The sequence below is a fragment of the Podarcis cretensis genome (assembly GCF_951804945.1).
Source record: "Podarcis cretensis genome assembly, chromosome: Z".
Classification (NCBI taxonomy): Eukaryota; Metazoa; Chordata; class Lepidosauria; order Squamata; family Lacertidae; genus Podarcis; species Podarcis cretensis.
In genome coordinates this window covers 27,493,791-27,511,436 of record NC_137184.1, presented here as the reverse complement: position 1 = coordinate 27,511,436, position 17,646 = coordinate 27,493,791, and the positions used below count along the sequence as shown (strand labels likewise).

General features: G+C 42.7%; 2 long non-coding RNA genes across 2 annotated transcripts in view; one reads left to right on the top strand and one right to left on the bottom strand.

Annotated features, from left to right (window-relative positions):
• The window catches only part of LOC307207744, a 962,945-nt gene that overhangs the window by 464,841 nt on the left and 480,458 nt on the right, over positions 1-17,646 (top strand). The gene's annotated exons all lie outside the window — the stretch shown is intronic.
• Positions 4,534-17,646, bottom strand: part of LOC307207739 — a 185,742-nt gene continuing 172,629 nt past the window's right edge. Inside the window, exon 3 of the long non-coding RNA XR_013834815.1 lies at positions 4,534-4,615. This is a non-coding gene — a long non-coding RNA (uncharacterized lncRNA). The remainder of the gene's footprint in view (positions 4,616-17,646) is intronic.

Genomic DNA, 17,646 nt, shown 5'->3' with positions numbered 1-17,646 from the left:
GTGTGGTATTTTTGAATAGCTAGTTTTATAAAAATGAGTAAACACTCTGTATGAAGATAGAAAAACTTCAGCTCCCATTGCCCTCCTAACTAAAGCGCAAGTCCAGCAAAGAGTTACTCTTTCATCATGGTTACAGCTAAATCTTTGTAACACATGCAATAATGATTAGGAATGCTAGGCATATCTCATTAAAAGAAAAAGAAAAATCAAAGTCACACATCCTGACCCTTGGACAAGCTTTATAAACATTTGGAGAAGCTTGGTAGTTATCTACTAGGAAGCTAAGATCGCGCTCCTTTTTATCATTTTCATCATTCTACTGCCAAGATCACATTGCAATGCCTGCATGTCAAACGATGAAACACTGGGCAATATGGTGCCTCAGTGTTACGACTGCCAAGGGGGAAATTTCATCAACCTGCAACAGTTAGCCATCCCTCTCCTGGCCTTCCCTTTATTGTTCATCCCTTGGAACTAATGGAAACAGCACATGGTGCCATCATCACTTCCAAAGGAAGAAAAGAAAAGAAGCAAAGACAGTCATTAATAAAACAAACAAAAAACAAGACAAAACAACAACCTAGCACCAGTCATTAGAGAAAATAAAAACTGGAGACTTGAAGGCTTTCTTTTCTCATTAGACAGCAGATCTGCAGAAAACTCAGAAAAATCTCGACTCCCCCTCTCTCCTGGAAGAACACAGTTGATGGAGCAAACCATTTTTATGGATGTGAGTTGTATGGGGTGCAATCTTCAAAGAGGATCATGAGCAGCATGACTGCTGCTGCTGCTGCTAGAAACCTGAAGTCACATTGTGAATGTTATGCTGTTTTGCTTTCTTTCTTAATGTTAGTGATTCAGATTTTTTTTCCCCCCCAGAATCATAGAATATGGGTGGGCAACAATGGGCTGTGAGTAGGACCTTGCTCTTCCCCATTTTACTTTATCTGCTGGAAATGACTGGTCTGAAGATGATAGCATGGTATTGGACCCTGGAGGCAGCTGATCGTAGATAGATAGCTGGATAGGCAGGTAAGTGCAGTAGGCAGGCAGGTACTTCTTTGCATCAGCCACTGGCCTTTGAAATGCGAGTTAGAAGAAACAATACATACTCAAACAACTAAACAGGTAAAATTGCTGAACGAAATTAAAACACCAGTCACTGCAATCTGAGTAAAAATACAAGCGGAAGAACACTACTGAGAAACTAAAATTACCAAGCTCAATTAGAATTTTCAGATTAGCCACCTAATAAACTATAAGTAAGAATGGAGTAAAGGTAAAGGTAAAGGTAAAGGTACCCCTGCCCGTACGGGCTAGTCTTGACAGACTCTGGGGTTGTGCGCCCATCTTCACTTAAGAGGCCAGGGGCCAGCGCTGTCCGGAGACACTTCCGGGTCACGTGGCCAGCGTGACATTGCTGCTCTGGCCAGAGCCAGAGCCAGAGCCGCACACGGAAACGCCGTTTACCTTCCCGCTGGTAAGCGGTCCCTATTTATCTACTTGCACCCGGAGGTGCTTTCGAACTGCTAGGTTGGCAGGCGCTGGGACCGAGCAGCGGGAGCGCACCCCGCCGCAGGGATTCGAACCGCCGACCTTTCGATCGGCAAGCCCTAGGCGCTGAGGCTTTAACCCACAGCGCCACCTGCGTCCCAAGAATGGAGTACCAAGAGCAAAATGCTGATACATGAACAACAGTTCCAGCACTTCTCTTTCTCTCTATCTGGTACATGCACACGAAAGCTTATACCCAGAACAAACTTAGTTGATCTCCAAGGTGCTACTGGACAATTTTTAATTTTATTTATTTATTTTGGCTGCATCAGGCCAGCGCGGCTACCTACCTGAATCACTCTCTCTATGTATGTACACATCTGGTTTTGCAATGGGATTCTCTTACAATGACCTTCCAGCCAGTGGCATAGTGTGTATGGGGGGGTTACTAAGGGGGCCATTGTCCTGGGTGCATTTTTTGGAGGTGGCGCAACCAGGTGGCCCCACCATCAGAGCCTGGCTTCGGCGTGTGAGGGAGCTGTTGAGGCAGATTCCTTGTATCCAACTGCAGCTCCACTCCCACGTCAGTTCTGACCTGGGGGCAGAGTGGAGAGTTGGCAGTAGAGAGCTGCTGCCCCTCTCCTCTACTGGGCTGTGGCAAGCTGCAGTGGGCTTCTTCCATGCCTTGCACCCCTTGGGGATGCTCCCTGAGAATGCACCCAGGGCAGCAGAAGCATACGCTCCGCCACTGCATCCAGTACTGCTGAAGGAATTCCATTCAGTAGTGGAATTCCATATGATCAGTAGTGGTGCATTTGGTAGAATGGTGCCACCTTCTCAACACCTGTGTCACAGCTGTTTGCTTGGACTGGGGTGGCAGCAGGGAGGGACATGTAGCTGCACTTGCTGTATTATCTGATTGACAGCGGCTGTCCCACTTGTGCAACCATGTTGCATTGGCTTCACCATCACCCTACTTTTTTTTTTTTAAATAATATTTATTACTTTTAAAAGAAGAGAAAACAGAAGCAAAGAAAAAAAACACAAAAGAAGAAAGAACAGAAAAAAATATACAATAGAATACAACATTAAAAAGTACAAAACACAACCTAAACACTATAAACTAAACTAAAAAACCCCCACTCCCTAACCCTAAATAAAACAAATCAAAAACAATTTTTAAAAAATTACATCCCTCCCTTTTCGAAACTCTTTCTTTCATTCCCTCGTTTCCTCGACCTCCTCTCACCTCCCTTTTTGTTTTCCACTTCTACTAGTTGTTTCAGCAAATCCTTTCCATCTTTCTCTATTCTCTATCATATTATACATTTTTTTTCTTTTAACCTTATTTTAACGTTAAAACTAAAATACTTAACTCCTTATAACATTTCTGCTAAATCCATAAAATATCAATCCACCAATTTTCTATCGCTCATTAATTTTGCAATATTTCTATATATAAACTTATATATAAACTTTAAATTTTTCAATCTTATTCCATCAACTCCTCTCCCTGGTTTCGGATTCTGCCAATCCTTTCCGTCAATTCCATATAGTCCATCAACCTGGAGATCTTAACTCTTTTCCAGGTCCCTTCTGCCGATCTTCATATTCTTTAATGCTATTATATTCTTCTTTCAAAGACTTTAGCTTGTAATGTCTTTGCTTCAGTCTATTTACAAAAGTAGGGACGCAGGTGGCGCTGTGGGTTAAAGCCTCAGCGCCTAGGGCTTGCCGATCGAAAGGTTGGCGGTTCGAATCCCTGCGGCGGGGTGCGCTCCCGCTGCTCGGTCCCAGCGCCTGCCAACCTAGCAGTTCGAAAGCACCTCCGGGTGCAAGTAGATAAATAGGGACCGCTTACCAGCGGGAAGGTAAACGGCGTTTCCGTGTGCGGCTCTGGCTCGCCAGAGCAGCGATGTCACGCTGGCCACGTGACCCGGAAGTGTCTCCGGACAGCGCTGGCCCCTGGCCTCTTGAGTGAGATGGGCGCACAACCCCAGAGTCTGTCAAGACTGGCCCGTATGGGCAGGGGTACCTTTACCTTTACCTATTTACAAAAGTGGAAGGCGGACTTCCTGTTTATGACCTTCCCACTTCAGCACCAAATTAAGATATTTAAAGATCCAATTTTCCATTCTACTCACGGGTAGTTGTTTAAAATCCAATTGTCCACAGGAAAAAGTCAGCGCTCTCCAGCAACAGCAATGCGGCTTCACTCCATGAAAAAAGCAGTTGATTCAAAGCACCGCGCCGCTCACCCCACGTCGCTCCGGATCCCCAAAACAGGGTTTCTCCGCGAGTAGGGGAGGCACAAAAGGTGCCAGCCGAATCCCAGGTTCGCAAGCTTTTCCCGCTTGTGATTTCAATGGGTCTCCGCCTTCGCCGTGGCGGTCAGACCCTGTTTTCCACGGAGTAAGTTCCTCCCGATTGGAGCTCAGCCATTGCTGGAGGCGCCAACCCGGAAGTTCCCACCATCACCCTACTTTTTATTCAGGAAGCAATAAAATAAAATAAAATAAAATAAAATAAAATAAAATAAAATAAAATAAAATAAAATAAAATAAAATAAATAAAATAAAATAAAATAAAATAAAATAAAATAAAATAAAATAAAATAAAATAAAATAAAATAAAATAAAATAAAATGCTGCCCTACTTCACCATGCACTCCTACTGTATACAATGCACCCAAAGAGGCTGTGAATCATGGGTGACAATGACATTCAAGTATAAGCTAAAGGAAAAAGCATAAGGCATTGTATAATCATTCTATTAATTTCTCTTGATGTCATTGTGTAAGTATCGTCTCAAGGATACATTTAAGTGGGAAAAATCTTATAGCTGTGTTATAGAAATACCGTTTAGAAAGCTGATAACAATATACTTATGCCTGTATCTGCATCACCACCAACAACACAGCACATATTGAAATCAATGAATGCAGTGTGTGTGTGTGTTTGAGTATAACTCCTGTTATCTCTCCCCCTCTAGTTTTCAACCATTTCAAATTCTGACCTTATACTGGTAAATTTAAGGTTACCTCTCTTCATTGTGCTTTCAGGTATTAATTTCCAACCTGTTTCAACTTCAGATCCAGCTTCAGAGACAGAAACTCTTTTTCCTGAAGAACATAACAATGAAAACGACATGTTGAGAGAGACTCCATAGTACCAGATTGCTTTCAAAGCATCTTTCAACACTGTAAAGTGAGAATTTGCAAAGTAGTTTGATTCTACAACAAGTGGGTCAGGAGCAAACTCTGTTGAATTCATTGGGGCTTATCCCTGGTAAATGAAGTTAGGATTGCAGTCTAAGTCAGCCTCCTCCACCCTGATGCCCTCCAAATGTTTTGAATTACAAGGTCAGTCAAACATCTGGAGGATACCAAGTTTGGGATGTATATCTAAATGTTAGGCAATGTACACATATATTTAGGTGGCACAAATTATAACAGCTTATTTTGTGTTTATTTAGAAAAAGAGGGAGTAGACAGTCCAACTTCCATGCTGTGACCCTCCAGATGCCAGTGGTTTCCAACTCCCATCAGCCACAACCAGCATAGCTAATGGCCAGGGAAGATGGGAATTGAACAATATTTGGAGGGTCACATGTTCCCCATCCTGGCAGGATAATCAGGGAAAGGGTCAGATGAATCTTCCAGATCAGAATTCCATAGGCTGAGGACACTTGCAGACTTGCTACATTCAGATGGGATTCAGCCACAACCAGAAAATTCAGGCTGCAGAATTATTGGTGATTGGAAGGTCCTCTGCAACAAAACTACTTGCCCAAAAGTTTATATTTGTTGTGGTAAGGAAAGTGAAGGGAAAATGCATTGCAAAATTCATAACCTATGTTATGAAGCAACATAATCTAACCTCCTTGCAAACAAATCAGAAGGAATGCTAATTATATAGCCAACATCATCTAATAGCCCTATAAATAAATAAATATTTTCAGGACAAATACTTACTAAATAGCCAACATCATTTAATCTCCCTATAAACAAATCAGGATGAATGCTTAATAAACAGGTCACCTGGAAGCATTCTGGGTGCTATAACTGAGGTACTCTGTCCTGCCTGCCAACAAACCATGCATTGGTGAGGCTCAGAGCAGGGCCTGCATTAAAGATCTGAGTAGGTGGGTAGGAACACATGGTTGGAGGTGAGCCTCAATATGTTGACACTAACTACTTAAGGCTTCAAAGATAATGAATGGCAATTTGAATTGCAAACAGACTCAGAAACAGACCAGAGACTGGCATTACTGTTCACCTTTAGACAATGTACACGTAATCTGAAATATTCTGGAAAGTGGGTCAAACAGCTTCCATCTGATGGCATATCTGCTTCTTACTTTGTAACCATATATTCACAGTTTTTTAAAAGTCAAAACCTTCCACATGGACTGGCTTACATGATGACTTGTAAAGTGTAAAAGGATGCACAAAGTGGTATCCATATTCGGACACTGAGCAAGGGCCCATTATTTGGGTCTGATGAACAGAGAGAGAGAGACAAAGACAGAAAAAGTTGTGGCCTCATCACCAGCTAGCTGTCTAGAGCATAAATGGTGGAACACCAAACCCAAAGTTCCTACGCATAGCATAGACTCGGGACTTCGTGGAAAGCATGGCCTCCATGGGGCTGTCCCTGAATAAGTCTGGCCCAACTCATAGCCACGGACATGCCTTAGACTTGGTGTTTACCTCTACGGATGTTGGTGATCTGACATTAACTAAAAGCGAAACAAAAGAAGTGCCATGGTCAGATCACTTCCTGGTGCAACTGGACTTCTCCGCAACCCTTCCCCTCCGCAGGGAGGTGGGACCGATTCGGATGGTCCGCCCCCGCCACTTAATGGATCCAATTGGCTTCCAGAGAGTGGTAGGGGATGCTTTATCCCAAGTTGATGGCCTTTCAGCTGATTCCCTGGTGGCATGCTGGAATGCGGAGTTAACCAGGGCACAAGGAGAAGGGGGCGACAGAGGACGAGATGGTTGGATAGTGTTTTCGAGGTTACCAGCATGAGTCTGACCAAGCTGCGGGGGGCAGTGGAGGACAGGAGTGCCTGGCGTTCTCTGGTCCATGGGGTCACGAAGAGTCGGACACGACTAAACGACTAAACAACAACAAATTGACTGTCTGGCTCCGAAGCGCCCTCTCCGATTGCATGGAGCCCGGACAGCCCCGTGGTTTTCCCCGGAGCTGAGGGTGATGAAACAATCGTTGAGACGGCTAGAGCGCCGGTGGCGGAAAACTCATTCTGAATCAGACCGGACACGGGTTAGAGCTCAACGCCGAGCCTACCAAGTGGCAATGGCGACGGCGAAGAGGGCCTTCTTCGCCGCCTCCATTGCATCTGCAGAAAACAGCAGCAGGAGACTTTTTCAGGTGGTTCGCAGTTTATCGGAACCACCTGTACCACCGGGGCCTGGTAGGGACCCCAAGATCTCCTGCAATGCTTTTGCAAAGTTTTTTGCAAATAAAATCGCTCAGATTCAGAAGGAGGTAGACTCCACAGTGGGAGCAGGGCCAGGGCGGGAGAGTGCTAGAGTTCTGTCTGGTCCTGTTATATGGGATCAATTCCAATCTGTTACCTCCGAGGATGTGGACAGGCTGCTTGGACGAGTGAAACCGACCACCTGTCTCCTTGATCCTTGCCCATCCTGGCTGATAAAAGCGAGCCGGGAAGGGCTGGGCGATGGGCTTTGCGGGGTGGTGAATGCTTCCCTCTGTGAGGGAGCCTTCCCAGACCCGCTGAAAGAGGCGGTCATTAAACCGCTTCTTAAAAAAACATCTTTAGACCCGGCCAATTTGGCCAACTATCGCCCAGTCTCAAATCTGCCATTCTTGGGCAAGGTGATTGAGCGGGTGGTTGCTGAACAACTCCAAGCATGCCTGGAGGAAACGGACCATTTGGATCCCTTCCAATCGGGATTCAGGCCTCACCATGGGACTGAAACTGCCTTGGTCGCGCTGGTTGATGATCTCCGGCGGGCTAGGGACAAAGGTGAGAGCTGTTTCCTAGTTCTGCTGGATCTCTCAGCGGCCTTTGACACCATCGACCATAACATCCTTCTGGACCGTCTAGAGGGGCTGGGAGCTGGGGGCACTGTTATACAGTGGTTTCGCTCCTTCCTCCTGGGCCGTGTTCAGAAAGTGGTGGTGGGGGATGAGTGTTCAGACCCTTGGGCCCTCACTTGTGGGGTACCTCAGGGTTCCGTCCTCTCCCCCATGCTTTTTAACATCTATATGAAGCCGCTGGGAGAGATCATCAGGGGGTTTGGACTGGGTGTTCATCAGTATGCAGATGACACCCAGCTCTACCTCTCCTTTAAATCAGAACCAGTGAAGGCGGTGAAGGTCCTATGTGAGTGCCTGGAGGCGGCTGGAGGTTGGATGGTGGCTAACAGATTGAGGTTGAATCCTGACAAGACAGAAGTACTGTTTTTGGGGGACAGGAGGTGGGCAGGTGTGGAGGATTCCCCGGTCCTGAATGGGGTAACTGTGCCCCTGAAGGGACCAGGTGCGCAGCCTGGGAGTCATTTTGGACTCACAGCTGTCCATGGAGGCGCAGGTTAACTCTGTGTCCAGGGCAGCTGTCTACCAGCTCCACCTGGTACGCAGGCTAAGACCCTACCTCCCCGCGGACTGCCTCGCCAGAGTGGTGCATGCTCTGGTTATCTCACGCTTAGACTACTGCAACGCGCTCTACGTGGGGCTACCTTTGAAGGTGACCCGGAAACTGCAATTAATCCAGAATGTGGCAGCTAGACTGGTGACTGGGAGTGGCCGCTGGGACCACATAACACCGGTTCTGAGAGATCTGCACTGGCTCCCAGTACGTTTCTGAGCACGATTCAAAGTGTTGGTGCTGACCTTTAAAGCCCTAAACGGCCTCGGTCCTGTATACCTGAAGGAGCATCTCCACCCCTATCGTTCAGCCCGGACACTGAGATCCAGCGCCGAGGGCCTTCTGGTAGTTCCCTCATTGCGAGAAGTGAGGCTACAGGGAACCAGACAGAGGGCCTTCTCGGTAGTGGCGCCCGCCCTGTGGAACGCCCTCCCATCAGATGTCAAAGAGATAAAGAATTACCTGACATTCAGAAGACATCTTAAGGCAGCCCTGTTCAGGGAAGTTTTTAATATGTAATGCTGTACTGTTTTTAACACTGATTGGGAGCCGCCCAGAGTGGCTGGGGAAACTCAGCCAGATGGGCGGGGTATAAATAATAAATTATTATTATTATTATTATTATTATTATTATTATTATTATTATGTTTCAGCAACCCACTATGACATGTCTGCTAGGGATTTTTCAGATTGTCTGGAAACATCTGCTGTGTGCATAATTCTTTAACTATCTATCATCACCATCCTCTATTACAATTATACTTGAGGATGCTGTGAGTAATAAAAAGGGGAGCTTTTAAAAGTGAGCTCTCACTTTGATTGCTTATGGAGAGATGTGAGTTGAACACGGCTTGACCACAGGCTATAGGAAGAGCTCGAGCACAAGAAAAACCCAGTAGGACCAAATCAAAGGTCTATCTAATTCAGCATTCTGTCCCCACAGAGGCTAGACAGATGGGAAGTCCAGAAGTAGGAGGTCAGTACAATGTGCTCTTGCTATCGTTCCCCAGCAACTGGCAGTCAAAGACAGGCTATCTTTGACCCTGTAAATAACATACAATCATCGTTAGTAGTAGCCACTGGGCACTTCAAATGCCCTCCATCACTTCCATAATAGCCTTTCCTTTTTGTCTCCCTCCCCAATAGCTTTCACCATGCAAATGAACTGAAGTGGGATTTTAATCTGTGACTATAATCAGTGAAAGGTTTCATTGCCCCACTCCCAAATGCTGAACAATTTTAATAATTGGCAATTCAACACAGGCACATTAAAATTAGGGGAACCTACACTTTACATTTTGGCATTCCTTAAGTGGGATCCATGAAGGATAAGGAGCCTGAAGTCAAGAGTGTGATCTTACGGTATTTCCATTGCAATGACTTTATCCCTTAGGCTACCGAGAATAAATTCCCAAGTATGACAGATGGAAGGCAAGCTAGTCATACTGAATATATGTGTTTGATGATGTCAGCAATACAGATTATGGCTTCTATCCAGAATAAAAAAGTGTGATAAAGAGGTTCATTTACAAAGGGAATTCAAGCAAGACCTTCTCAAGTCCACAATCACCTTCTGTCTGAATTGCTTTTCAGTTATACCTAATGCAGTTCATACATTCCTTCTTATTAAGTCACACAGAAAGAGGGAGATATTTCCCCCCTCTTTTCTCGAAGGGTGGTTAGTTGGAGGTGTAACTGTTGAGAAGGAGCTATTGGGACATTTAAACAAAGCTCAAGAATTCCTGGTCAAAGGTGTCATAAGTTAATGAAAATCACACAGTTGGACAAAATGACTTGGAAATGTGTTCTTGTGAATAGGTTGATAAAAGCCAGCCCTCACGAGGCTGTTGATGGAATACCTTTTCAAATCACAAAATGTTGTGTTAGAGGCTTCATATTTCTTCTGCTGCTGTCAGCACCACCATTAATGTATTAATGTTCCCATTTTGATAATAGTGTATAGAAATTGTAAAAGGAATTTTGCAGGGATGAATGAATCAGTCTATCACACATCTGTGCAATTTTCAGTTTTAAAAAAGCAAACCCATCCCTTCCCATTTCTATATTAATCTGATTTTTTAAAACAACAACAACAACCCACACAAGCATTCACATTTATATTTAAATAGGCATCCACACAAGCACTCACATTTAAATAGGCATTTTCCCCACCCCACCATATGCATTTCTAAACAAAAATCATCTCAAAATAATAGATTCTTAAAACATGTTGATACACTTTGTAACCAGGAACTGCATCACAACATTTGGAGAAATGTGATATGCTATGGACAGCTCCTTTCTGACCTACGCTTTATACTCAGAGTTGTAGTCAGATCAGCTTAATAATGATAATAATTACATTCCCACCCTTCACTATAAGGTCTCAGGATGACTTACAACAATGTAATAATAAAGTAATAGTCAGTTAAAACAATTTACAGTTCGTTAGTATTAGAATTCACAAACAGCAAATTGCTCAAGCGTCATTAGAATTTTGCTGCTTTAACCACAGTCCGATGTTTAGCTGAAACCCACTTTCCTGCACTTTTCACCTAATGGTTTTGGTTAAGTAATCACATTTCATTCCTTTAAACACCACTTTTAATTGCACTAATTTTCTGATAAGTAGCTGCAATGTAATGGTGCCCTTTCCCATTTAAAACCTATTTCTGTGTTGCTTTGGCAGAGACTAGAGGAGTATTTTCTTTTTACCAAATAACCCATTGTTTAATAATAAATAACACTGGACACTCATTAAATATAATAATAAATAACACTGGACACTCATTAGATATTCACTGCCTTTAAAGCAAGAAATCAAGCATTTCTGAAGAAGACACCAAAAGATATTGTATTCACTGGTATTCCTCAGAGTGATGGAAGACTCTGTCATCCATTGGAGGGCTCCATTTACAGAACAAAAGGGAAACAGATTCTGGCAATTTCCCCTCCAGCTAATGCCCCCCTTCTGCCCCCCCTTCTTCAGAGAGTTGGGGGACCTGTCAGAACTGTGTGGGAGATGACATGAGGGAGGGAAGTTAGCAAGATTTGTCTCCCCCTTCCTTTTAACGGAGGCTTCCCCTAGATAAAAGAGGCTTCTCTCAACACAGGAGACACTACCTGAGCTGGGGCTTGATTGATAGGGGCTGTGGAATAAATGTCTCCCATGTGCCTTGAGCCTACACTGGTGGAATAAGTGTTGACTCATCACACAGTTACAGACTCATTACTCAAGTTTTGAATGGCTAGCAGCAGCTGTCTAGCAGAGCTCTAAAGCAAAAAAAGAAAGAAAAAAAGGACCTTCTTGGTGGCTGCTCCCAGACTCTGGAATTCTCTCCCTAGAGAAGCTAGACTGGCTCCCTCCTTGCTGTCCTTATGCCCGCAGGTGAAGACCTTCATGTTCCAACTGATATTAATGAAAGGGCTGCTGCCACACTGTTTATATTGTACTCATTTGTATGTTCTAAACAGATTTTATATATGTATATAGGTTTGATTCTGTTAACATTTAATTGTTTTTAATTATTGATTTTCCTTTCCTTTTCTTTTTACTGATTATTGTTTTTCTCTGTAAGCCATATTGGGTCCCATCAGGGGAAAAGTCAGAATATAAATAAATATTTAATAATAAAGGTAGGCCCCATTTACACTGTACATTTAAAGCACCGTCATGCCACTTTAAACAGTCACAAGATAGTCTTTGAAACTGAAGTTTGCTAAGGGAAATTGATTGGTTGTAAATTCAGTCTAGGAACTGAGCACCCCTTTCTGAAGTTTGTCTTCCTGGTATCTACCACCCACTGTAAACATTTCCTGTTTTGACTGAATGAGGAACAAAGCCCTTCTTCCAGCCCCAGCTCTCCTTACATTTTTTTAAAAAAATAATATTTATTACTTTTAAACCTTACAAAAAAGAAGAAAAAGAAAAGAAAAAAGAAGAAGCAAAAGAAAGAAAAAACAACACAACACAACACAATATATAAACAATACACAACACAACATTAACACATTAGACTAAACAAAACAGAGCAAAAACAATTTCAAAACATACATCATACCATTTCAATGCCTTATCTTCCATTCCCTTGTTTCATCGACCTCCTCTCACCTCCCTTTTTGTATTCCACTTCTATTAATTGTTTCAGCAATTCCTTTCCATCTTTCTCTATTTTCTGTCATATAATTATCTTATTTTAACCTTATTTTCCATTAATACTATAATACTTATTTATGCTTAACTCCTTATAACATTTCTACTAAAGCCATATAATTTCATTCCAACATTTTTCTGACACTCATTAATTTTACAGTATTTCTATAAGTAAACTTTAAACTTTTTCCAATCTTCTTCCACCGTCTCTTCTCCCTGGTCTCGGATTCTGCCAGTCATTTCCGTCAATTCCATATAGTCCATCAACCTGGTGATCTTCTGTCTGAGGCTCTTAACTCTTTTCCAAGTCCCTTCTGCAGATCTTCTTCATATTTATACATACACTTTACTTTGTCTTCTGCTGATCTTGTTCTTAATTTCCTTCCTTTGATACTGAAGAGTAGATCTCAGGGAAGCTCCGACCTAGCAATGTTTTTATTCCTTCTCAACAGGTCAGCCAAATCTCCGTAGTTAAAACTAAAATCCAAAAGATATTTCAGGACGTGTTTCAAAATCCCACCAAATCTGAAAGTCCCCACAGCTCCAATCTCCTCCTGACCCAGGTCCAGGTCCCAAAGGTCAGTAAATCCCTGCATGAGGTGATCTATCCAACTTTCCTTCTCCAGTCCAAGCAGGGCTCCAATCCTCAAAATCTGACTTTCTCTGAATTCAATCATAGAAGGCAACAACTTATAGTCATCAGATTGCCTCTGTAAGGCTGGCGCTCTCTCCCTCTCCACTTGTATTACTTTAGGTTCAACAACAACAACTTTCTCCCTCATCTTCTCCCCAGTTTGCCATGTCAAAGTAGATTCCTGTATCGATTCCTGAATAGTTTCTGTATAGATGTTCACTTTTTGTCCCAAATGAATCACTTTTTGTCCCAAGTTATCAATTTCGATAGTCATCGGATCTGTCTTCTTGTGGAGCTGTTCCAATGAATCACTTATCTTACATAATGCAATCACTAAGGCTTCTTCTGTCGACATTCTTAACCGATCCAAGGTCAATCCCTGGTTCTCACGGTTTTTTTATCTTGCAGCTGGAGATTCCACCAGCTCAACTCTTGTAACAGTTTCAAAGGCTCCCTCTAGAGGGAAACAATTTCTATTTGTATCAATCATTTAAGCACAGTTCAAACAATAAAATTAGTTTCAATTTTCAGTTACTTTTACTCCTTTTTAAACGCAGAAGGAGACAATGGAAACAATGTATTTCTCTTATTTAACTAGCTGTCAACAAACATTTTATTCACAGTCAGTCTTACTAGCAGCCCATTTCCAGGTTCAGAGCGGTGGTTACTTAACTTTCTTCACTCTCTCCTGCAGGTTTACGCGATCCCAAATTTTCCCCCTCTTCTCCTGCTTCCAAGGGGGGTTTAATGATTTTAGCCGATGGAAGTTTAATCCTTTACAAAGGACATTCCAAGACTTTAGCTTACAAGCTCTTTGCTTCAATCTATTTAGAAAAGGGTAAGGCGGACTTCCTGTTTGAAACCTCCCCGTTAATTTGGAACCTTTGGTCCAAATTAAGACGTTTAAAAATCCAATTTTCTGTTCTACTCACGGGTAGTTGTTTAGGATCAAATTGTCCACAGGAAAAAGTCAGTGCTCTCCAGCAGCAGCAGTGCGGCTTCACTCCGTGAAAGAAGCAGTCAATTCGAAGCACCGCGCCGCTCACCCCACGTCGCTCCGGATCCCCGAAACCGGGTCTCCCCGCGAGTAGGGGAGGGGCAAAGGTGCCAGTCGAATCCCACGTTCACAGGCTTCTCCCGCCTGTGATTTTTAGTGGGTCTCCACCTTCGCCATGGCGGCCAGACCCTGATTTCCACAGAGCAAATTCCTCCCGATCAGAGGAATTCCGCCATTGTCGGAGGCACCAACCCGGAAGTCTTCTACTGGATTATAAGATTGAGGGTGAAATCCAAGACTGTAGGGGTGAGGTAATGATCTCCAATATAATTAGGAGCTGCTTCACTTCTGTGGTCTTCATGAGAATAAGTCAGCATGATTCTGACAAGGTGAGAATTGGCTACCTTTCCTTCTTTTATTTGCTATCTGACATGCTGTCTCTTTCCCACCAACTGGGAATGACCTGCAGTTATTGCTTAGTAGTGAAGTAACACCTGAAAGAGCACCTCAGCATGTCTTTCCATAGCTTCTAAGAGGGCAAACAAGCCTTTAAGTGCCCTTACCAAACTCAGCCGTGGTGCTGTTCTTTTTCTTTAATGAACATTATGCACTGGCACAGCAAGTTTACATTTCCTATTAAGATAGCTGAGAGGAATAAGCCAGCAATCAGTGAACCACACACAAACATTGTGTTGTCTATTGCATTTAAAAGAGCAATGCAGCTTCTCAGATATACAGTCTTAGAGCAATAGTAGCTCTGAGGAAGTTACGGATCCACTCCCCAGTCCTTCTGGAATAAATCTGTCAACACTCGAATCTGAACTCAATCCCCTGAATCTGGGCTCTGATTAAAGGATCTCAGTGGATCAGTAAAGCCTTCCAGAGTTTTCTCCAAAGACATTTCTGCAGCTCAAAACCCTGTTGCATAGAAGGAACCAGTGACTGCATAAATTGGCACTGGACCTTTAACTATCCAGACATAGGACAGCACTTTGGTATTAACTTTCTAAGCCAGGCTATAAGATCCATGACTGTCAAAATGTTCCTTCTATCTCAGCTTCAGGGTTGCTAACTATGCTCCTGGGCCCTAGTTCCTAAACTCAGTACCTCTGTCCTAGCCTTGCCTCATTACTAAAAGAGGCTTTGAAACCCTGGGACTACTCATTTCCATATTGTTTCGGCCTCCCTGCAGTTGTGGAAATTCAAATTTATTTGATTGAATGCTGAATATATTGATATGCAAAAGATAGGAGTCTCTCTCTCTCATGCGCGCACAGACACACACACTCTTCAGAATGGTAATATAACTAGAAACTTGGGGTGCTATCCAGTGTTAGTCATATACAGATTAGGTTTATTGAAATCAATTTACTTAAGTAATTGAGTTCAATGGTTCTATTCTGAGTACAGTAATACCTCAAGTTGAATGTGCTTCCGGTTGAGCGCATTCGAGTTGCACTCTGTGGCAACCCGGAAGTAATGGAGTGCGTTACTTCTGGGTTTCACCGCTCACACATGTGCAGACGCTCAAAATGCCGTGATGCGCATGCGTAGAAGCGGCGAAACGCGACCCGTGCACATGCAGACACACCGTCGCATCTTGCATTCCATTCGGGATGCGAACAGGGCTCCGGAACAGATCTTGTTCGCATCCCGAGGTACCACTGTACAACTTTGCTGAATATTACTTTTTTCAATTGTCCACACCTGCCTTATCTGTAAATACTTCTGTATTTTTACATATAAAAACCATACCTAATTTCTTTTTGTTAATAGGCTTCCAAATATTAGCCCTGAAAGTGTTGGAATGTTAAATTTTGAACAGATCTTGTGGCAGAACTCTGAAAGCAGTGGTTCAAAATGACACCAGGGGAAGTTGATGCTGCTCTTGGAGATTTTGATTAAAGAATCAGATTCAATTTTTAGAAACTTATGTGTCTTGGTGTGTATAACTCACAGAAGTTGAAACAGCAAGAAGATAAACTGGAGAACTCAATCGCTCTGTGATATCTTATCATAGCCAGCAGCATTATTAATGTCCCTCAAATTAAGTGATTTAGGAAACCTACAATTGCATTTCAGCTGGAAAATTTGACCAAAGAAATCAGACTTCTCAAGGACCCTTGAGTGCCTTTGAATATTATTGCTATCTATCAACTTTCTGACAGTTTGCATATTAGTGTCAAATTTTAGTTACCAACAGCATCACATTTTAAAAACTGAAAGACACTATGGTTTCTATTTCTTTTGATGGACAGGATCTTAGCAAGGATATTTCTACCCCAACACAAAAAATGTTTTCTACCTTTTTTAAAAAGAAGAAGAAGAAGAAGAAGAAGAAGCAATATCCCAATTCCAGCCATGCTTCATTTTTTGTAGCAGTGTGGTCGAAGAGGGTAGACTGTCAGTCATGGATATAAGAAACTGAGTTTCATATCTCATAAGCACAGTGACCCATAACAGATATTGGCAAATGACTATCCATTAATTTGGACATTTACACCATACCCTTGAAATAACTTTCACAAAGTGGCTTGCAACAAAATAAAACTCACAAAATTAATGCAGTAATAAGACAATCAAGCAGCAGATAAGATCAGTATATCAACCGTTAAGAATAAAAGGTCTTTGGGACCACAGGTCCCAAAACCCTGAGCAACAAGTCTAGACAATCCCTTTTCATCACAATAGTGACTCGAGGTACTCACCAGGAACCCAGGAGGGCATTAAATTTTAGTCAATTTACATGACATAATTAATTTAGGACTACACCAGACAAGACTTAGTAGCATACAACCCACTGAAATTAATAGACATGACACTATTTCAATGAATCTCCTCCAAGTAGAAATTAGATAGGTGCAACTTTCCATTTGTAAATCTATGTTCCCACAATATTCTGCCACTGTGACCACCCTGCCTAATTATTCAGTGCCACTCAATATAAAATTCTTGTCCCATTGAATTAGTATGGTGTAGTGAATTAGTATGGTTATGTCCATGAGCCGAACATTCCATAGATGACAAACTGCTGTACCTACTTTACCACTGTTGGATGGATGGATAGGTAAGTACCATGAAGAGGGCCAATGAAGGAATGGCTTGGATTCTTATAGCTCTTTTGGCCCTGCCACATTTGCCAGCTTGTGTACAAATGAAACATGACTTCCACATGGTTTCAGATGCCCCTCCAGCATGGACACAAGTCCATCCCAACCTGATGCTCTTGCTTAACTGACTACTGACAACTTTGTTGAGCAAACTGAATAAAGGAAACCACCAAGGTTGAAAAGGAGGACTTGCTATAGGTTATTTGTTTTCTACAATGTACTTCTAGGTGCCAGTAACTTGACACTGTCTACAAATAACTATTGGGGGTTTCAAAATGAAAGAGCAAGTGTCAGAATAACCTGTATCAGTACTGCAAGCAACACGCATATATTTAATACCAAATTGTGCAACTCTTAAAAGTGATCTACAGATGTCTCTGTCCAGTTGGAAAATATTGGCTCTCGGTCTTTAACCAGTTTATTGCTAGCTTGGAAAATTACTGGCAATGGACTCATCTGTCTCCTTCTGTCGGAGAAGGTCTATTTATAATTACGGACTCATGGCCTTTAGTGGATGAAATATTCATGTAAACTCAACTGCCAAACTGCACTTAACAGCACTGTAAACTGCAAGCATTACCATATTAAAAGTGATTCAGCAACGTGCCCCATGCCAACT